General features: G+C 41.5%; 1 protein-coding gene across 4 annotated transcripts in view; it reads right to left on the bottom strand.

Annotated features, from left to right (window-relative positions):
* Positions 1–10,089, bottom strand: part of TJAP1 (tight junction associated protein 1) — a 580,368-nt gene extending 570,279 nt beyond the window's left edge. For 3 of the 4 annotated variants that reach the window (XM_069608809.1, XM_069608808.1, XM_069608811.1), the window contains exon 1: positions 9,953–10,089. The gene's annotated coding sequence lies outside the window, so the exon portion shown is untranslated. The remainder of the gene's footprint in view (positions 1–9,952) is intronic. The other variant, XM_069608810.1, reaches the window with a different exon arrangement.
* Positions 10,090–23,973: the final 13,884 nt, after the last annotated feature.

Genomic DNA, 23,973 nt, shown 5'->3' with positions numbered 1-23,973 from the left:
TTTTGTCTCTCGGCGCCTAGATGCCCACAGGTTTTGGCACGATACAAGCCGAATAACATAACAACAATGTCAGAATAAATGCATTTCTTGAAAGAATGAGCTTTTCAGAATCAATGGTGAAGTAAACTCTGAGCACGTGTACAACATGTGTATCTACATTTTTAGTAACCCTGCGACTGGCTGGGGCATTATTCCCTTTTAAGAACGGAGAATCGAACTTGGACGTTAGAGCCACTTTTGTGAGAACAAATGAAAATTGGGCTTCCTGCTGTAATTCGTCACCAGCCGCACTCTGAGAACTGACTCCAGCACACTAAAAGCTTTACTGGAACATAGCCATAAGAAGATTTTAAGCTAAAATAATAAATAATTTTTAAAAAGGTACATTTTAACATGGTTCAGAATTGCTGAAAGCTACTTAGTTCTTGCTTTTAGCTTAGGAGAGCCTGGTTAGCTTGAAACATCAGTTATCAGTAGCTATATTTGACTCCCCAGACCAACTTGCACCATACGTGTTATTAACAGTTTAGGAATTTGAATAAAAAGGAGACTAAAGGACACACCCAAGAAACATTTAAAGTAAAATGGATCGTACACCATGGACAGTAATGTGGTGTTGGCATCCACAGTGCACTAGATCCTGGTTCTACTGAGGAAGCTCCTGCAAGCAGGGTGATGCCCAATACCCAGGAGCTGCTTTTAGCTCCTGCTCATTCTCAATTTCGACCCGTTTCAGTGTGAAAAATGTTTAAATGAAGGGTCTGTTTTTGTATACATTAAGTAATTTATACAATTTTTTGATGGATGATGATCATTCATTTTTCCTTTAAAATTATATATAGGTTTAATGTTTATTAATATACTCATAGCCGTCAGGCTGTGTATATACACAACAATAATACAAACAAGTCACAAACAGATATAAAATTGCTGATCCATGGTAGGCATTAACAAACAACTACACTAATACAATACTAAATCACATATAAAACATTACGCTCAATTTTGTCACTTTTGGATATACTTGCATAGGATAAAAAGAGCGAGGGAGTAGTGAAGAGGGGTATAGGGGGAGGGGGGTGAGGGTTCAAATTAGCCATACATTTTGGTATTATCTCAAATACTCATGTAAGATATCAATATCAAATTTTAAAAACTAAAAATATCCACAATTCTTAAATAATATAACACCATGTAATTGCAGTCGTCCCTGATCATAAAATGTGACCATAGGTTGGAAAGATTATTAATATCTACTAGGTTATAAGATTTCAGATATTTAGATCACAGTTCCAACAGATTCTCACAATGTATCAACAAATGTTCAAGAGACTATTACCTCGTTGCTGCATAAGCGGCACATTCTCATCGATCTCAAACCCAACTGCGTACCTTTCGTTTCTAATGCCACACTGTTGTTGAATTTCATCAATACGTAGAAACGCAAGGTCTTAGAGCTTGGAAAAGCCATAATATATTTGGGTTTCAATACTCGTTCAAACCTATATTGGCAAAAAGGGCCACTATAGGTTTTCATAGATAGAACTATCATAATACTTTCATATCCAACTATAGCCAACTTTTTCTTTAACCAACCCTTAAACTGTTGGTCGGGATTATATTCTGAATTTTGCACATAACCCACATCCCATTTTAGGTGCATAGATTGAAAATACCCATTTCCTTGCTATTCTCAATGCATTCAAATGCCTCCATGTAAGAGACAATTACTGTGTCATTAGCAAGGGTGCTAAAATTCTTATAAAACATAAAAAGTCCTCTGACAAATTTGAACTCTATACTATTCATCTCAAACGCGAGATAAATATATTCAACAGATATACAGGCTGGTAACCTCAATAACGGTTCTAGGTCAAAGTTTCGAATGCACAGGATCGAATGACCAAAGGGTCGAATCAAAAAGGACCGAAAACCAAAGCGTCGATTTTTTTTATTTTTTGGGAGGTTCCCCCCCAAACCCTCTTTTTTGTGGTAAAAACCACTTTTTCCAAAACAGAAACCCAAAAAATAAAATTATTTAAAAAATAAAATTCGACCCTTTTGTTTCAGGTCAAATTGAGTCGACCCTTTGGCATTCGATCCTTTTGTATTCGGTACTTCAATAACTTAAGCAGCAGCATGGCTTCAAGTCTCTTCATTTTCGCACTATATTTATGACCCCAAATTTCAACGGCATACATTAGCATTGCTCGAATTTTAGTACATTCTTTTTTACATTTTCCACCAATTGAAAGCCATTGGGCCTCATTACGACCCAGGCGGTAAGTTACCGCCTGGGCCGTGACTTTACCACCATGGCGTAAACTACGTTTACGCCATGGTGGTTGGCGGACTTACCGCCCCATTCCGACCTTGGCGGGGCGGTAAGTCCTCAATCCCCATTTACCCTTCCCCATTCCCATTTTTGCCCCATAGGGCATAATGAGAGTGGGGAAGGCGTTAATTACGCCACCGTAAATTACGGTGGCGTAATTAACTCCATGGTCCCTTAGCGCCATGGATTTTAACACCTGCTAAAAGCAGGTGTTAAAAGCACCATGGCGCTAGGGGTCCTCGTAATCAGGCGGTAAGGGTCGGCGCTGTTAACGCTGCCGTAAACCCCTTACCGCCTGAGTTGTAATGAGGCCCATTGTCTTTCCCATCTTGATTTATCATCTTTTATGACTCCCAAATAGTTAGTGCAATGCACTTGTTCCAATTTTTCCTTATTCATGTACCAAGCCTGGCTATTTTGCTTAGGTTTTTTTGGCTAAAAAGGTCATGATTTTACTTTTACTAATATTTATCGTGAGCACATTATGACTAGAGTAATCAGCCAGTGCGTTCAGCATCTTTTGTAACCATGCAGGTGTATAGTCCAACATTAATAAATCATCATGTGCCAGCCAACCTACCAACATACCAACTTTGATAGGAAAGGTTGATGGGAATGCAAAGGTTTGTTGCATATCCGCTAAATATAGATTAAAAAGGGGTTGCTGCAACCATACAACCCCGTTTAACAACGCAGCTAGTGGGAATAAGTACTGTCATTTTTCCTTTTGCACCTAATCTAATGCGTACCGCCATGTTAGAATACAGGAGCATTAACATTTGCAACAGACCTGGCGCAATGTTCCAATCACTTTCTTCCACAAGCGATTCCTAAGTACTGATAAAAGCACAGTAGACATTCGACTATCTCCTTTTCCAGGTGTACTCAATTGCGGACGTTAATAGCCCAAGGTTGTGTGCAGTGCTGGACCTTTGCCTAAACCCTATTGCTTTACTTGTAGCATGTTATTGATCCACTCATTTAATAATAACAAGACGCAAGCAAACATTTTTGGAGGGAATATCTAGCATTCTAAAATTGCTGGGATGATCCCAAGCGCCGTCTTTAGAGACCGTGAGAATATGGCGAACATGCCAGGATTGGTTACTACACCAAGCATTCCTATCTCTAGGAAAAACCTATGCAGGGCAGAAGCCCACATTCCCGGAGCCAATTTAAGTAAACTGTTGCACACCCCATCCGGGCCCGCGGCCCTGGAGTTATTAAGATTGGCAATAATCTTAGTCACTTCGGAGACGGAGGCCTTACAATGCCATGTATTGGTAGGGAGTGGAACCATCAGGTTCTTTACGTTGAAGGGTCGCTGTTATGTGCGATGTCCATACCTTTTCTGTAATGCAATTTATGGTTAGGTCCCTTTTCCTAGCACTACGAATCATTTCCCATATACCTGTAGAGTTACAGGACTGTGCAAGAAAAGCAATCTCTTTCCAGCGCTCAACTTCACAGCTGGACAAATGCTCACAAAGCAAACATCTGTAGGAATTTTTAATATATTTGACCTGTAGCGATGTTAGCGAAGGCCGTAGTCCGATACTGGTATATGATGTTGCCATTGCAATTTCATTCCGCATTATCTTTTTTGCATTACTAATGCCTTTATCTTTACCAGTTCTACCGTCACCCACTCTGTTCGATTTTTCTTGGAGGGACTATGTCCTTTTCTCCCAGACATGTTCACTAATTGCACCCACCATCTCAAGCTTAGCTATGATCCCATGTTCACTGCTATTGCTCTCCAAGTCACTTTCAATATTAAACCTAGGTAATATCTAGGCAGCTAGCCTATTTGCATGGTCCTGATTGGTGGGGTTCCATCTAATACGGTTCTCTCCTTCGTTAATATATATCTGACCATTCCTGTCATAACTGAGTGCTACTGTTTTCATCCCCGAAAGATTCAACTGGGCACAAAGGGAGAAGTGATAGCTCTCTTCACGATACACAACACCCATATCCAGCATGCAAGTGTGTCCACTGATGTTAGCTATTATATAGTGGAGGCAGATAGTCTAAGGTGGCATCACTCCTAGTACACCCATTCAGCATTGATAAGTCATGCTTTAGCATCATCTGACCCCAGGCTTTCCCTTGGTTATTAGTTACCCCATGAGTGATGCGGGTTGACTTATGGTTAGGTCCGCTTTCGTAAGCACTCTTTATTCTGCCAATGTTGGCATTTAGATCGCCTACAATCCAAACAGGGTAATTTCTCCCATACTGTGTGATAATATTATCTACCATTTTGATGTTATCTTTCGTGGCCTTCATCCCAGGTGGATCATATATGTTGACTAATAGTATCTCTAGTTTTAGATGGGATTACATAGCAGCCAGTATGTAGGGTGTGGGTATTCCTATCTTAGTGGCTATCCATAGTGACCTTACAGATATCACGAGTCCCCGTTTGGGTCTCCCTTTCGGCCCCTTCTCTGCTATTTGCTGAATGGTGCACCGCCCATCAAATTTAATGTAGTCAGTGCAGCAGGTCTCCTGGAGTGCCTCAAATAGTAGCTTATCCAACACGCTCACCAGACCTTCTGTGTCAAATAGGTGAGCATGCACCCTGTATACATGTCCATGTATACAAAAAGGTGAATATCATCGATGCTCCGATGTGAAATGAGTTTTAAAAGCTAAGGGTAGCCACTGCCAATACCCTAAATTAGCTGAAACTTTATTTCCCAAGCCCATTGTCTGCACTTAAGTGTGCAGACGGTGTGCCATTTGGTTTTGCCACTTGTGCTTTCTTACCATCACTGGAGCTATTGCTACCTCGGTTGTTTACACCTTCTATGCCAGCTCTAGCTAGTGTCAGCTGAAAGATGCTCGTTTGAGGCAGACTTTCGGCTGTTCTACAGAGCGCTGCTTTATTGTAGGTATTGACAGTACTTTACATGAGTAACCTAATCTCAATAGGCCAACTTCATATGTCGGCACACAACCCAGGGTAGTTTCTGATTTAAACCAAACATTCAAGATGTATTCATTGGCTACTTCTACTTGATCAACAATCTCAATATTGTGAGAGGTAATAATTTGCAGGGGTACCACTGAATGCAAGATGCATAAGATCACATCTCCATTTAGTGGCTTCTGGTTATCCTCCCTACATACTAGGGCGAGTTGTAAGGCCTTTACTTGTATGCCCCTCTGCGTGGTCTTACTACCACCACCCTTCGCTACGGGTGTACTCACAGGAGTGACATTTTGTCCTGTCCATATATGTGACAGTGCCGTTTGAGTCTTTGGAGGAACCAGCGGTTTCTCCCGAACTTCTGTTTCTGCCTCTATAATGTCTGATACTATTAGAACCTCATCTGTAGGTGGGTTAGAGATGTTATGCTCTGTGTCACACACTGCCGGATTAATACAGTTTTCCTTGCAATTTCTTATAGCCTGTACTGCTACAGGTTGTAGTCCATTGGGTTGTATGTTATTGTTGGCCTTTCCCATTTACTTGTATATTTGTGTAGTTTTACCTTGTTACTATACATAAAGGCCTGTTTAATTGGTGGTTTGGGGCATTTTACAGGTGCATGATCTTTCTTTACTTTTTTGCATTGTGTCTTTTTTACTTTTGTCAACATCTCTCAGATCTATAATATGCGTCTCTGTCTCTATTTCAATTTGCCTTCTTGGTCTAATCGGGGATGGGCACATACTACAATTACAGGTAATCTTCTGAATGGGTTTCCGATTTTTATGCAGCATTAGCGTTTGGATGTCCATTTTATTCTCTAAAACTTTCACATTTAGCCATCAGGGTTTTCAACAGATTCTCAAATGCATTGAACATTTCGTCTGACGACATGCTATTATCATTAGCACTTTCATCCATCGCCCAATTCAATTCACTGGGATCTGGAATCTGGGATTCACTGGGATCTGGAATTGAATATAAACATCACCGGCGAGGTCTTCACATAATTGCTTGGGAAACCAAACACTGATGAACCAAAAATAGGTTCTCTCTCTACCTTGTTTTGATTCGCTTTACCAATGACACCAGCTATGGGATTCAAGTTCACAAAAAGGCTACCAGACTGACCAAAAGTGTCACTCTACTTCGGGTAGAAGACACTTCTGATACCGGTCTCTCCATTATGTTGCCCAGATATTCTATATCGAGTTCTTCTAACTCACTATTACCCAAATCTAAACCGTTTTTTAACGAGTCCTTGCCATTCTCTATGTCGTTGTGTACCAACGCCTGTACATCATGTATATTTCCATCTGGTAAGGACACTAATTCATCATACTGTGTTCCTTGACTCTCTTGTGATAGGTTAGCCGAGGTGCATTTTGTGTTTGGCCTCAATGCCATACTTACTGTGTCACTATTGTTATGATTATTCAATGAATTACTCAGATATAATATGTGTGGTGTGACTTACACCTTCTTGTAGTTCAGAGGGATCATTCACGCCACTCACCACACAAGGCGTTTTGCAGAACTCAACATTACATCACATTAGCTATCAGTTTAGAGCTTATTTAGTCTGTGAAAAAGTTTACAGAGCTAAGGTGACCAAATTTAACACAACAAAACCCTTGAAATTCAGCATTCACATTTGAAGCAAGTCCACCTTAACCGTGTGCTCCCTCTTGAGCAGCATATGACCACAATGACAGCATCACAGAATTTCAAGGGTTTTGTTACACTATAGTTTCTTTGGGGCCCACTAGCCATGGCTCTTGGCCATGGCCTTTGGCACAAAGACCCATTACCGTCTGCCTAGTAGATGTGATCATTCTAGGTGTAAAATGTAATTTTTTATTTTCACTCTCATGATTCCCGCAGTATTCCCCCGATATTCTCCCAAATAACTGCAATGTACTATCCATGCCCCTGGTATTCCCAGAAAATCCCCAAATGGTTGAACATCAAAAACCCTTCCCAGTTCACTCAGGCACTCACCAGGTGCCACCATCATCTTTCCACGATTCACCCTCCCAACCCTTTTTACCCCTCTATGGCACTCTTCCATTACCCCCTTGCACTATTTTGTTTGTGTGATGCATTTTCTTTTCTGAGCAAGTCTTCCGTTGTAGTTGTGGGAATCACAATATTCCCCCTGATAATCCCAAAACATTTGAACTGTAACTGGCTCCCCAGACCACACCCAAATCTCCAATATAACATGGTATCCGCTTTCCCCCTTGCCACCACCAGCTCAATGCAATTGCATTCTTTTTCCTCCTTCAAACCGCTTTTTGAGCACTTTGCTTTTGCATTACCCCAGTAATCACTTGTTTCGAGCACAAACAAAATCAGAAAATCAGAATCCCTCAAGTCCTGTAAACATGGGGTTTGAGCGTTTTCGCACCCTCTAGATTGCCAACTTCACTGTACTCTGTGGCCTCTTGGCCACCTGCCCCACTTGTCTGCTTTGTGTATTGTCTTGCTGGGCTTTTATGCATTCCCATAATGAGCATACTCGTCCTTGGCACTAAAGGGGGTGGTCCTAGCAGCTACTTCCATTCACGTGCTGCCGACAGACTGCCTGTGTCAGAACTGAGGAAAACGAATATTCACTCACTCATCCATGTGTTCACTCATCAAACCATATTCAGTCACACATACAACCACACTCACACAATTGTCCAGCCACCCATAAAGGCATTCACCCACTAATGGAGCCATATTTGTCCACTGATCCATCTCACCTTATTCACCCACACATGTATCTTCCCACCCACTATTACTCTTCCACCCACAGGATATTCACACAGTCATCTATCCATACATGCACCCAGTAAAAAGATGTAAAGCTAAGTCCAATTCACAATGGGAGTATTTTATAAGCGAGTAAAGATATGATTTAACTGGGAAACTGATTTTTTTTTTGTAATTATTTGTTTGCACCTAGTTAGGCTACAGGTACATGTTTACTTCTTCTGATCACGCAGTAATAATAGCAGTTTCTTCCTGTGGTACTACTGGTCCAAACATATCCATGGAGCTGTGGGAGTGAAAGCAGGGGCACAAGGTCATATGCGTTTCTCCGATTTTTTGTTGGGAGTATTTTTACTCCCTATATTTAGGGAGCATTTGCCTTTTTTAATTTAAAGTAGTAAAAGTTGCCAGTACACCCCTTATCTGTAGGGGTGCATGCCCCCATTTAACCATTTAACCCACATCTCCATTCACCCACTCATTCAGCCATACACCAAACCAAACATACTCAACCACTCAGCCTCGCACCAAATGCAGACATTCACCCGTTAACCCAACCATAGTCATCCACTCGTCCATGTGCTTTTATTCATCCAGCCGTTTAACCACTTTAATTCATTAGCCAACCATATTCACCAAGTACCCACTCTTCCATCAGCTACTTACCCTCTCATCCATTTATATATTTAACCATATTCATCCATCTTTATTTGCTCGCTTAATCAGCCATCATTATTAATCCATTCAGCCATACATATTCAAACACTTAACCCACTGGTCCAACATTTTCTCTCCACTCATCCATCCACCCAACCATAGAACCATGTTCGCCATTCTTCCATCCACCAAAACGTTCAACTAGTCACACTGATAGAAGCCAGGCCTATTGGCTTTGCAAATGTATGGAAGCATACACAGACTTGGTTATGCTGTACAAATATTAACACAGCCAACGGTAAATATATAGGGAATAGCCAAACCAGGAAAGAGTAAGAGTAAAGTCTCACACCGACCCAGCACTGATAAACATCCAAATTGCATGAAGTGTAAACTTAACATCCTCACGTGGGACAGTGGATTTCAGTTCATATATATATTGCATCAATAAGAATTGTTTGATGGGATAAGTAATTACAGACATCAACAACTCTTGCAGGTGCAATTAGAGTGTGCCCTGCAGTGCACCATGTACAGTAACTTACTGAAGGTAAAACGAGAGCCATTAGTCTGTCTATACAGTGGACTAGTAGGTGATTACTTTGATTGGACTCAGACCAATCCACTGACCCGACAGCTGCGTGACTCTGTCCTGCACAACACTTAGGTGAACCAGCAGTGAAAGCAAGTGGCAGAGTGTAACACCATCACACAGCATCTGCCGACAATTTGGTGTTACCATTCAGAATTATACATTTTTAACATTTCAACATCTTTCCATGTTGTGCTGTATGTTTTGTATTTTCCTGTGACATCATTGCTATGGGAATTATTATTTTTCAAATATGAAAAATAATACATCTTTTTGGTCACAACAGAGTTTTGGCAAGTATGTAGTTTCAGCATCACCATAAACTGCGGAGGACCCTGTGTCACCTGAGCCAGAACTATCCAGCACGGGCTCTTCGTGAACAATAATGCATTCTGGGACACGTAGTCCTGGATCCCTTCCACTGAAGCAATTAAAGTGCCAGGTCGCAATGCGTTTTGAATCATAAACCCCACGTGTCCCCGCGAGGGAATAGCTGTACAGGATAGAAATATTCGGGCGTACCAGTGAACTTTCCAGCAGAAAGTGCAGGCACCGTCCCTTCAGAGAGACCCCCTCCCATCCACCCACCACCCGCAGCCTCCCCTGCGGCCCAATGAAACCAGACGCTCACAACATAGACACTGCAGTTACTGTAAAAGTCACGCACCTGGGCTTGGTGCTTCCGTTGCCCCGCGGAGCCGTAAATAACAAGCGCTTTGCGGGTTAAACGAGCAACCTAGGAGCAGCCGGTGCTTGTGCCGCGAGCTAGTGTCTAGTTCTACTTCCCATCAGAGGAGCGGACCCTAGCGGCCCTCCAGCTTCTCCCCGTCACGTGACTTGCACGTTACGCTCCAGCTACGTGCGTCTGGGGCACGCGAGCCCGTGAGCCGTGACATGCGTTGTGACCCTGGCACGGGCGGGAAGGCAGGAGCCAAGCCTCGTGGCTGAGCGCTGGATGGGTGTTGCTCTGAGATCAGGAAGGAATTGCCGGGGGCAGAGTTTACGTTTTGGGGCTTGAGGCCACGGCGTTTGGAAGAGCCGAATACTCCTGCAGAGGGGCTATTTGTCCCGTGCAATGGGCGATCTGGGGGCATTTGTTCTGTGCAGCAGATTTGGGAGGGGGATTCAGAGGGGCAGATTTTGACATTTATCCAATGCAAAGTGGCAAATTTGAGGCTATGGGATTTACAGAAATGCCTAGGTCAAGATTTTGCAGGCGTTCTGCCGCTGTCCAAATGCAAATCTGCCAATCCTCCCCGATCCCCACAAACCCCTGTCTGCTATCCAGGAGTGGTGTGCCGCCAATGATTTCTGCCTTAATGCCAGTAAGACCGAGATTCTACTCATCGGCACAACCGTTCCCTCCATTCCTGTCGCTCTCTGGCCGGTCTCTCTTAGTCCTCTTCCTGCGCCAACCTGCAAGGCTAAAAACCTCGGGGTCATCTTCGACTCCACACTCTCCTTCTCTCCTCACATCTCTGACAACTCTAAGAAGTCACACTACCAGCTGCACCTCCTCAGAGGTATTCTTCCTTTCCTCTCCTTCCCCCAGAAGCTCACTGACTCCAGAGCTCTGGTTCTCTCTAGGCTGGACTATTGCAACAGCCTCTTTCTAAATCTGCCTGTTTCTACTCTCCGCCCTCTGCAACTCATCCAGAACAAGTCTGCGAGACTTGTCCTTGGCCTAAAGCCCAGGGATCGTATCTCTCCAGGACTGAAATCTTTGCACTGTCCCCCAGTGGCTGCACGGATTAAGTTCAAAACCTTCTACATTGTCCACAATGCCTTCTGGGACCTCAATACCTGCAACTCTCTTCCTAAATATCTTCCTTCTCAAGCTCTTCGCTTATCTCTATCCAACTCCCTCAGGGTCAGTTGCTTCTCCAAGCAACAAGTTGGTGCTAGATCTCTTTCTTCGGCTGGGGCCTCCCTCTGGAACAGCCTTCCTGCCTCCCTGAAACTTGAGGAGAACCATCTCCGGTTCCGGAAGCACCTCAAAACCTTCCTCTTTGCTTCTGCTTTCTCTCCTCCTCTCCTCTGTTGAATTCCTGGCTGAAACTGTACTGGTTACCTGGCCACCCTCTGATCTCGGGCCTAGGTTAGCTTCCCTGGCAGTTACACACCTGCACTGCATCCCTGGCAACCCCTGCACTTGGGGACTGTTCTCTATATCCTTACAGTCCCCCATCAGCACTTGACACCTGATGTTTGCACTTACCCTGCACTTGCCTCCAGCTGGCCCTACTTCCCTCATTGTTTATTTATTCTTTTACCCCTTGTACTGCACTGTCCCCACCCCACTCTGCTCTTTTCCTCTACCCCGTCCCTGCACTTGCGCGATCTGAATGACACCTGGCCTAGTAGGATCGTTGTCTCTGCATTCCTTCTGTTTCCCCTTCCCTTGTCGCGTCGCGCCTTGAAACACTTGTGTATGGGCATGTTATAAATGCCATATCATATCGTATCAAACCACATAAAAACATAATTATCAGGGTTTGCATTTTTGGACAGTTATCAGAATTTGCATAAACAGAAAATTGCTCATTTTATGAAATACTATTTTTGCATTTATTCACGGGATGTTGAAACTATGTGACGGGTAGAAGGTAGCATATTACATATAAATTGCATATGTCAAAGAGCATAATTTGCTGCACATATTCATTTTAGAACATAGTCAATATTGTCCTTATTGTGCCCTGTCATTTCAGACATGTTAATGAAAATTGTTGAGGATGTGGAGATGGACAATGGGAGCCAAGGTGAAATGGGTTGGCTGGAACATGTGAGCCTGTGCAAAAGAGGCACAATGGGGAAACCTGAGAGCATGTAGCTGCTGGGGCGGAACTTTGAAGTCCACCAAGGAGAACCTTAGCGTGTTTAAAGATTACACAGTATGCCCAAAGTACATGAAGGGAGTGATGCTGGGCATGTAACGTTCAAATCTATGCCGAAGAGGTTCTGAGCTTGGAACTTGGCATTCTAGGGTGAACAGATTCCAGGTACGGAATCTGGGCACAAAATACCCACCACCCCATTTTACACTGTTTAGTTTATTTCTAAATGTCTGTTCGTGTGACATGCGCACAAAAGTTAGCTTTATTTCAGAACCTCACATTTTCTTTACATCATGCATAATGGCATGCTGCATGTATGTGTTATCAAACAATGAGTATACACAAGAGACCTTATCATAGTTTCTTTTGTTCTGTATCTTTAAGTTTGGTTCTACAGATGCAAAGACCAGAGATTGTTTGTACTTATTACTTTGCATGATGGTACTTGTAGCCTTTCATGTAAATTGGGAATAATAAAGAGACAACTATTTTTGTCGAACATTTCAAAAAGGATTTATATTTTTGTCATTCATCTTATTTTGTGATGTATATTTTTTTTAGCCATAGGTACACATTTCAGTTGCAAGCTACTAGCCAAGCTTTAAAAGTCACTTCCTACCTCAATTCTAAACATACACACAATGTATTACTCACCAAAGACTCAATTGTCAATAGCAAATGGCAAATTGCAGTTAAACCGTAGCTCATATTTTTAGAAATCAGAGCTGAGATGGCCAGATTCCAAAATTCCAGACAGGGCTCAAATTCTAGCTTATTCAACAAAAGTGTGTGATCCTGGCCACATGCATTAATATAAAAGACTGATGTCAATATAGGAAGGTTTTCTGTCTCTTTCTTCTGTTACTATGCAAGTTGGGGGCCTGCATTTCTTTGACTACAGAGGGTCTTGATGATCTTTGAACCAGTCCCAATGATGTCAGAGGCAGCAGAAGCAGCAAGCTGCACAGTCAGATGTACATCCAGCCAGGGGTGTGGCCAATGACCAAACGGGATGATTGTGTGAATCTCTCACTATTTATTCTTTCTTTTGAAAAAAATGTTTTATTGTTTTGTTTAGTTTTTCACTAACAGAAAACGTTTAACACATTCCACATCAAACCTAAAATTTTCCTCCAAGAGGTGAGTCCATTATTACTTCATTCTAGCCCATTCTCTTATAGATTTTCTTCTTCCTTTCCTTTCATTAGGTTGTCTAAAGAAATGATGTCTGCTGCTGTGAAGTGTGGGTTTCCTCCTTGAGTAAAGTATTGCCACCAGTTATCCTTATCAAAAGTTTTAAAGTCTGTCCGAAAGGTTAGCAGACGTTTTCCTCGTATGGTGGCAACCCCTGTACACTCCAACCGCACATGGCGTGGCGTTTCTTGTTCTGTGCTAAAGATACAGAATCGACAGGCTCCATTGTCAACCCCTCGCTATACTTCAAAGCATTTGTCGGATAGGCATCCAGTCTTATTTGCATCAGTCTTCCCCTGATACGGTTCGTATAAAAGTTCTCTAAATAATGCCGGTAGAGTATTTCTCTTTCAATGTTCAACTGCAGCATTCTTTTGAGATGTATACGATAGTCGTATTTCTTGTGTCTTTATCCAATCTAGTGTTTTTTCTTAACTTTTTTGGTTTTCTCTGGATTGGCTATTAGTTCATCTTCTGAAGAACCTATTTTCATTAATTTGTCTTTCCACTTCTTTTTTCGAAGTGTCAACATCTCAGCACTTTTGCCGGTTTCGCTTTTAGCAAGAATTTGATAGCCTTTTGTTACTTGTGGCAATATTAGTTTTCTTAGTAGGGCCATCGATTTCCATTTTATGACGGAGTATAAGGTTTGTAAACCCAGTTCAGCTCTTATCGCTACCATCGGTGTATCTCAGCAGATTTAGTATTTGCTTCCAAAATTTACTTTCAAGCTTTGTCCATATACGCCAGGACAAATTCAGAGCCGCCTCTCTGCTATAAGTTAATGCTGGTATTACATTTTGCACATAGAATGCTCTCACTGGTAATAGTGAGAACTTTCCATATCTTCCATTCAAGATTGCCCCTTGCATGCTTAACCTTTTTGTTTTCAAGTGCAGCTCTAATTCCCAGTTCTTTTCCGATATTGATTGATTAAATCTGATTCCAAGATAGGTTATATCTTTAACTTTTCCCAGTTTTTCGTCGCCAATATACCCGTTGAATTGTTTGTCTTTCTTCTTTTTGGTTCCTCCAATCGAAAGTATTTTCGTTTTGCTGATGTTGATTTCTAGTTCGTTTAGCTCCGTATATTCCTGTAAGTCAGTCAACATATGCTGGAGACCAATCTGTGTACAATCTATTAGGACAATGTCATCCGCGTAGCATATGATTGGAATCTCTTCATTATTTAATCTTGGTGGGAATTTTCTCGTAGTTTTGAGGCAGTCTGCTATATAAAGCTTAAAAAGTGTTGCCACCAGAGAGCACCCCTGCTTGCCCCCTCTTTTAGTCTCCAAATCTGCTGAAAGAAGACCCTCGTTGTTAATCCGAATTTTTGTAGATGTCTGTTCATGTAGGGCCATTATTGGCTGTAGGATTTCACTTGGGCAATTCCAAGTCATTAATTTAGTCCATCATTTGTCCCTGCTAACGCCATCAAAAGCTTGCCTCAGATCTACAAAGGCCAGATGTAGATTCTCTTTTGTATTGATGGAATACAGCTTCAAGAATGAAAGAATGAACAAGTCCAGCTCAGTACTGGTTTGTTTGGTGAACCCCATCTGTCGAGGGTCAATAATATGTTGTTGTTCGGCCCACTTACTTAGTTTCTTTTGCAAGTCACTTGCAAACAATTTTCCAATTGTGTCCAAGAGGGCTATCGGCCTATATTTGCTGGGGTCACTTCTCGCACCCTTTTTAAAAATTGGAACTGTGATGCTCTTTGTCCAAGATTCATGTATTTTAATACAGTTTTTGATGTTCATAATTATTGATCTAATCAGACTACTCAATGTTACTGGGTCTTTTTTTAGAAGAATGTTTGTTATCCCGTCAGGGCCTGCTGCAGAAGAAGAGGATAGTTTTGATATTCTCAATCGTATTTCCTCTTCATCAACCAAAACATCCCATGTCGAGTTGGCTTGCTGCAAATCTGTGCTCATATATCCCTCATTACTACCAAAGACTTTTGAGTAATGCTCTATCCAAACTAACTCAGAGACTCCACACTGCAGTACACTTTGTTGATTCAAGGTTTGACTATTTATGATAGACCATGATCCCCGGTGTTTGACTTCAAGAGCACCCGTAACATCAACTCTCATTGTTCTTGGGGTCTCATTTTCCTGAACCCAGTCAACTAGTTCTTATATGATTGTTTTCAACATGATATCATCTTATTCTGACGGTCGGGATGCTCAAACTTCTTAATTCTTATGTCTTGCCTCAACCTTTTACTTTGAGCCACCATTATTTCACTGTAACAATGTTTAGGGTCTAATAATGGATGTTTCAACCCAGTCTTTTTGTAAGTATAAGCTTGCAATAGCGGTATATATGACCCATTAGTCTCTCCGTTTTCATATTGTGCGTCCAGCTTCTCATGTAGATCTTTGATGTCCTTTGTCCTTAATCGGAGACGATTACATCCTTGATTGATTTCTGTGTCGCTCAGGGCCATCTTTGTACGTTTGTCTCTAACTATTTATTCATGGCAGCATAATCTTTAATTTTCCATCCACGGAGGTCTGACTCGACCTCACTGATGCCTGCATAGATGAAGCTGAAATAGAATGCTACAATCTTCCAAGCAGCTAGTGACATTTCACCACACAACCTGAGGTAATCATAAGGCTGCACTTTACACGCAAGTACGAAGTTCCAGTGAGACCTGAGGCCTGCTCAAGTCTGACACCTACGCCACAAGCTTGGTATTGCTCTCTATTATTCTTTATACAGTGTTCATTTAAATCTACATTCCTGTGCTCTTATAAATGCTGTTGCTGCATTTATTCATTCAACAATGAGTGAACATAACTATTCTTCACCTTGAATGGAACTATTCTCCATTAATTTTGTAATGGAAAAAATATTGAATGAACTAGCCACTATTCAGTCTTCAATTTCTAAGCTAGACTCCAGGTTCTTGGTAATCCAAGATGATATCAGGGTGTTTAAAAATGAGATAAAAATGATTAATAGAAGATTAAATGAAATAGAAGAGCACATTTCCACTGTTGAGGATAGATTGGAGGGCTTAGAACATATGCAGCACAAATGACTTCAAATGGAATTGACATCAACCTAAAAGACAGGAACAGAAGAGATAACATTAGAATGTATGGAATCCCTGACATTTCTGAACAGAATGACCCTATTTAGTTCTTATGTCAGTGGATCTCTGAATTCGGGTCCAGATCCTGTCTTCATGAGGCAAGTGGTCCACTATCTGGGACTGAGCCGCGACGGACCAGAAGAGAGCCAAAGCGAGTCACAGGCTCTATCAGGCTCTGTGGCCCATCCTGTACGGCCCGAGAGTTAAGCGTTGTGCAGTTTGCATGTCTGTCTGAGGCCTGCGGCCTGAGGCATTGTTGAAGCATTTGCCGAGTAGCAGAGCAGATAAGTGGACAAAGTAAGCGCTCTGTACAAAATTGGTCAGTTTCTCTGTTTCTTTGAACCAAGGGGAGAGGGTCAGATCACTCAATCACAGGTGAAACTTCTACTTAAACATATTGAGCATGGTGAGGCAGAAGTGTCTTGTGTGCTTCGGTGTGAGCAGCAAGGGGAGCAACCAGCTGACGGATCAGAGTTTGCTATCAAGGGCCTGTTCTTGTCAGCTGTGACCTCCGACCAACACGTGTGCTGTCATTCACAGCGGGCGTACAAACATAACATCTTCTGCTTCGTTTCTGAGCGCCGTGCTTGGCTCTTTAAACCTTTGATAACTTTGTTTTGTGGTTTAATCGCTGTCGGCTACAAAAACTATTAAGCAAAGAAAGTACACGCTTTGCAGCTCAATTAATCGTGTTGGGAAACTGAAACACAGCCCTGCCCAAGTAACGAAACGATCGTACAGGTCCTAGTGTCCGAAAAAGGACAAACAGGATAATCTAACATGCTCAGACGAAAATCTATCAAGGATTACTGGATTCTTTCTGCCGAGTAAACCAGGGATGCTTGAGGAAAGAAGCTTGGTGGACCTCCATCCTGCTACAGACAGCCCTGAAGCTATCCTGAGGAAATCTTTACAGTCTTCCAGACTTTCCTCCTATACACAATGATAACCCACTGTTAAACTTGTGCCTTGCCCTGGAAAACATCCCTGGGGGCAGGGCGGCTACTCACTTGAAAACATCAGAGGGGTGAGACAATAGGAACTAATCTTTCCATTTACAAAGGCTTGTCTTTTACTCTGAGTCCTCTGAATATGATAGCAATGCTGAAAGCACAATACAATCGGATTCACAAGTGCCATCCAAAGCTCAACAAATACTATGCCATCTTTATCGGCAAAACTTGATTCTTTATTTGTCCTATGTGCTCGTATGGTCGAGGAACAACGTGATCTAAAATGTGCTCCTGCGAAGATTGTTGACGTCTTAGATGCGTACGCAGCCACACATTTGGAATTACTTATTGAAATGCCCATTGTTGTTAATTAAGTTAGGCCACGTAAAATATGAACACGAGTCCCCCATCTCAATTCTATCTGTTGCACTTCACTCAGTGCCCCTGAAGCTCTGTCTTCCTCGATGCCCCTTAGATGAAATGGCAATATCGGACCCAGATCTCCCGTGAGGGTCCTGCAGAAGGAAGCCTAACTGGGGCATATATTTAAATCTAACCCGCTAAATAAAGGCAACTTGATACCTCCTGCTAGAATACCCAAGACCACACAGTATAGCCTGCTGCAGTCTGCTTCAGAGGACACGAAGGGAAGATATCAAATATCAAGGGCACAAGGGGACGGGGTAGTAAAACAAGTTTACCTCCAGGGCCCTTTGGACAGATGACTTGCTCTGGTCCCTGTGCAACTAATTCCATCATCTAGATTGGTAAACCCAGTGATGGCTACATCTGTTGGTATATTACGGCCCACTTTATCAGTGACTGTATCAAATAGTGAATCAGTCATTGCTTTAAATTCGCAGCCCTCCCCCAAGAGTACATAGAGTACTGAGTCTTAAGTTGAAGTTTATAGCCAGGAGTTTTTCCCTCACAGCCAAACACAGTGAATTTAAATACAATGAATAATCCTCATTTAGTGCACAGTTTAGCAGACCAAAAATGAAGGGGCCATCATACCCATCATGAGGTTGGAGGGTCTCTTCCCCCTTGGGAAATGGGTTGAACTAGAAGAAATCAAACCTAGAGCGGACAGCTAATTTTTAAACCGAACCAACTAACTGATGTGTGATGCATTTCTCCCGGCGTATCCACAATTTGCTCGGAAGGCATGCTACAAATTGAACTTACGGTAATGGGCAGTCCTATCAATTGGGAGCTCACTGAATTTATTTCACCAGCCGTAGTGGCCTTGGTTTGCACCAAAATCATTGTTCAAAATAACATGGGTTTTCAACTTACGGTATGTAGAAAACAAACGATTAATGTACCGGAGAATACGTTTTCAAAACAACTACTCTCTGCTCCCTCTTGTGTCATTCCAATGTCTGAGCATGCTAGTTTGCTCACTGACCTGTAGTAGAGAACAAATTAATCCAGCTAAAGAGGTAGGTCATTGGGTTCCCGACACTCTTCTATCTAGAAACTGACATAGCAAATTGCTATTGTGATAGGATTAAATACATCTCTTGGAAAACTAGAGGCTTCAGATCATTTCTACTCCATCTGCCTGGTCACTCATACATTACTGCAGCAATGTTTTCATTTTACAAGAAACTTGAGCTCTTAATAAATTTAAAGTCGATGGCTATCAGGTAATTTGTAGATCTGCCAGGCAGAAGACCAAAGGCTGCCCTTCTAGTGGCCTTGCTGTAGGTGCCCGTGCAAACTTTAATTAGAAACCATTTCCTGCGGGCCCCATTAGCCCTTACATTCTCCCTGTTATCCCCTATGATCCAGCATGCTTGAAAAATGGTACCCCTATTGTATGACCCCCCTGACGGCTCTGGCACAAAAAATATGCAGCAATTGGGTGAGAAGCTCTTGTCTTGCTGGGCTGACCTCCAACCCACTGGACATTTGGTTTTATCAGGAGATTTTAATGCTTGACAATTATATGACTATTTACATGCACACGTATTTACTGAGGTGTGGGGGGGGGGGTCACACATCTGAAAGAGGAGACTAGACCTTCTGAAAGGGAGCCTGCCAGGAGTACTTTAATTCATTCTCATGATTTGTTCTGTCTAAATAATAGGAGGGGTCATATAACGCACCACTTATGACTTGGACAAACAGTTACATCATCTTGTTTGGACTATGTGTTTGTGGATGCAGTATCTTGGGCTAGTATTAGCGACCTGCCTGTCTGGTGGACTGAGTTGAGCGATCATGTGATTCTTTAATGGTCGCATATGTTAAATAATCCTCACGCAATACATTACATTGATATCTCCACTTCGCTTAATTCAAGGGGTAACCGCATCATATGGTCTGATGTTAACTTGAGCAAATTACCCAGGCATATTAATGTCAACAGGGCCTGCTTGGTGAAATGGCTTGAACGTAACAACTGGGATATTCGTAATATGATGCAAGCCCTGGGGAAGCTACAGAGCTTGTATTTAAGGATGGGAATAATAATGTTACATATAAAAAACCTTTTGATATTTTAATACATAAAAAGGGTATAACAACACTGTAGAGTAAGGGTCAAATTGAATAGCTGGTTGTCAATTGAGGACAAAGTGATACAATTCGCTAAACCTTCGACTCAGTATAAGAACTGTCTCAGGGCACATACATTCTCTACTTCCAATGTTAATTGGAAACATCTATACCGCTTACTCAGGAGCAACGACAATAAAGGATGTTGGGCTATGATTAGACATGTCTTACTAGGGTGTGAACTTCGGGATCAGAATGTTATATCAGAGTCCGTATGAACCAAGGCTATTGTGGTACTTTACTATGATCCAACCATTTTAACAACTGAACCCAAAGCTTGTCCTCTGCTTTTGAAGTCTTTGACTCCAATGATTTGTATCTTATCATAAATAAACGAAAGAACTCTAGTGAACCTGGCCCGGATGGGATTTCGAATGCTGTAATTAGGGCCAATGCCATCTTTCGGGCGTACATATTGGAACATCTTTTTCTGGACATCATGAGCAAATCCATCTATCTGGTGGAGTCCATCCTTATCCTAGTCTTTTCAGAAAGGTAGTAGGGTGATCCCGCAAACTATAGACTACTTGCCATGATGTATGAGAGTTGTGTTACTCTTACTAATATCATGCGCCCTTGTCGTAACGTTGTAAGAAAGGATCAATCAATGCTTCTTATACTCCAAGTCAAGTTATTGATCTTTTATTTCTCCATTAATTCTTAGAAAAATGCCCTATATGATTACACGTGTTTCGACATCCTATGTCTTTTTCAAATCAAGGCTACTCACACAATACATAACAAAAATAACATTTTTAAAATTCCAAAATGCACCCAATCAAAAATTAAACATCATTGATGAATGGCCATTTTGAGGGAGGGGGTAGGGTGGGATTGTTAGGAATGAGAAAAAAGTTTTTTTGAAATAAAGAACAGAAAAATATGACAAAACACAATGAGAGAAAAAATGTTTTGTTAGATATTGATTAGTAAGAGATAGCTTTGTGATTGTTTTATATGTACATCATTGATTGTATCGCTCACTGTTAATTCTTACCTAATCTGTTTTTTTCAAAATTCATAAGTTGAATGCTTAACTTCAATGGTCATGGGTTAAATCCCTAAAATATAAACATCATGTGGCTCATTAGTGAGTTTATCTATCCCGCGATGTTTCAAATCACTACAGGTAATATATGGAGCTGTCCCTTCCGTTAGTTTATAGGTGGAGAACGTGAATATCCATGCCATTATCCGTGTTAAGCTTTATTAATCATCGCAATGCCTCTTAGCATATCTCACGATTATAACTGAGTCCAAAAAGTATCACCACGTGTTCCCCACGTGTGGTTGGACCGTATAAACAAGACCCCCATGTCAGAACTCCCTCAACACGCTTACCTGCTCCCAACGAGCGTGTTCCGTTTCTAAGAGTCCCCGTGCTTTCTGCATCCTGGTACTATTGTTGTTGTGGGCTAAGTTACTGTACCGCTTAGTCCTACTACTGTGTTTACCGCTTTCGTCCTAATTCTTGCACAATACGATCAAAAAGTCATTTGATGTTTGGCGCAAACTGAAATATTTCTTTTATGTGTGTCAATTTTAATTTACTAATGCAAGACGGAGTTTTGACCGAAAAAATTGTTGCTCGATAATTTGCCAATAAATTACATTTTCTGATAGTCCCTTGTCAAGCTCTGATTTAGATTTATCATTAAGGTCAATTTGTCTCTTAGGTAAAAAATACATAACTAAGCTTCAGTCGAAGAACTGTTCCGATTGAATCCCTAACAGTCCCTTTTCTATTTTTAAACTCGCGGCCATATTTTGGGAAAATTTCAATTTTAACTTATGAAGATCACGTTCTCCTTAATTGTTACGCTTAATATTTCGTTAATTTTTGTCACTGAACATCGGTAGGCTTATATTAAAGTTTGTTGTGTACCGTGAGAAATTACATAAATGTACCATTGTAAATGGTAAACTAATTCCGGAAAGCTAGGTTTTTAAACAGAGCTGTCCCAATTTCGTAACATGCCATTCAAGCATTGGCCTCTGGTTGTTAATTGAAGTTTCAGAACCTGGTGTATAAATTGTTCTTTATGCTTATTCGACCCTTTCCAAATAGTGTTACCCTGAAGGAAAAAATATAAATAATTATATATACATAAATAAGTATTGGATACAACTGTTTTTGATCACAATATGTTAAGCTTGGTTAACCATTATTTTCCATATTTAGAGAAATGAGGACATCTCATGTTCTGAATTCAAGCCTCTTTCCACTGAACGAAATGTACAAATTAATTTTGCTTCCTCTTGCCTCAATTTCATTTCAAGATTTCCTCCTCTTGGTCCCATAGTCACTCTTTTAAGTCCAATGAATTTCAAATGTTTCTTATCAATTAGTTGATGTTTTTGTTGCCAATGTTGAGCTAAGGGTAAGTTGGTATCTTGGCTACCAATACTTGAGATGTGTTCCCTTATTCTTATCCTAAGTTCCCTGATAGTGCTCCCTATGTATATGTCTTCACATTGACAAATAATAGCGTAAACCACAAACTTACTTCTGCAATTAATTTGATCAACAATCTTGTGTGATACACCATATTTGTCCTTGAAAATCACTGTGTTGTTTTGAGTATGCTTGCACATTGTGCATGTTCCACATTTCCGAAATCCTGTTGTTGGTGGCGGAAGCCACGTCAATGAGGTTTCTTTCTCTTCTGGAAGGAGTGAAGGGCTTAAAATGTTTTTGATAGTTTTGGCCCGTCTGTACGTCAACGTGGGTGTGTCATTGATGTATTTCCGAACATTTTCATCAAGTTGCAGCAGATGCCAATTCTTCCTTAAGATCTTTCTCAATATTTTATTATTTGCACAGTAGTTTGTGATAAAACTTATCTCTTGTCTATCATCTTGAGTAGTTTTTGTTGTCTTTAAGGTACTTGCTCTATCAATTTTGAAAGCCTTTTCTTTAGCTTGAGCTATGGTGTTGTTCCCGTATCCTCTTGATTGGAATCTCCTTGTGAGTAATTTACACTCTTCTTCAAAATTCTTCTGTTCAGAACAATTTCTCCTCGCCCTAATAAATTCTCCCTTAGGTATATTTTTTATCACAGAGTTAGCATGACAACTGGTGGAGAATAAGGTGGAGTTTGCTTCAGTATTTTTCCTGAAAGATTTGGTTTTAAGAAGGTCGTCTTCTACATAAATGTTCAGGTCTAAAAAGTTGATTTCCTTAGTACTGTCAGTTCCTGTAAATTCTATCCCCATAGTGTCCCCATAGTTCCTGTAAATTCTATCCCCATAGTGTACAGTCATGTGGTGCTCCCCGAACAAAAAATAAGATAGCTTGATAAACTAGAGGGTAAACTGCTTCGTTCCATCCTAGGAGTTACTTCTTCAGTCCGAGTTGAAGCACTAAGATTGAACTTGGGTTACCCTCCTTGAGATCCTCACAGATGTTGCTACTCTGCAAATTTTAAATTGTCTTTGGCCTCCCCTCTATTGCATCCTGATCTGTTGTTGGGACTTATTGATAGACAATACTATTCTGAACAAACTAATCACTTCATTACTGATCTTCGGGGTACGGTTGATGCCCATCTAAATAATGTTGGGATAACAATGGGCCTCATTCCGAGATTGGAGGTTGTCATGGCGCTATTTGCACCATGACTGCCTCCAATTGTTACACCCTTGCACCGATGGTCGTTCTGGCGACAACATCGTGTTTATAATGTGCTGCAACCTTACTCATCCAAGATGGCTGACGCCTCCGAATTCGTCTGTGCGGGCAACGGTGCAGAGGTTGCACGTTCTATACGTTCGTGCCACTACGATCATGTGACTCCAGTTCTAGTTCGACCAGGAAGTTCAGCAAGTGCGTCGCTACTCTCCAGCACGGCGCTTCGTAAGTTCGTTCCTAGGGAATATTGCTCATATCCTCATTCTACTATTCTTTGCATTCCGAACCTATAATAATTTCTGATCCTTCTGTCCTTTCTCCCCGTAGAGCCTCTCCTTTCATCAGTCCGCCCATCACCCATCTGTCCCATCCGTTAGGTCCCTATGCCGGCCC

The sequence above is a fragment of the Ambystoma mexicanum genome, chromosome 4q, assembly GCF_040938575.1.
Source record: "Ambystoma mexicanum isolate Mex_15411 chromosome 4q, UKY_AmexF1_1, whole genome shotgun sequence".
Lineage (NCBI taxonomy): Eukaryota > Metazoa > Chordata > Amphibia > Caudata > Ambystomatidae > Ambystoma > Ambystoma mexicanum.
Note: the sequence above shows the minus strand (reverse complement) of the source record. Positions and strands in the feature narration are given on the sequence as shown.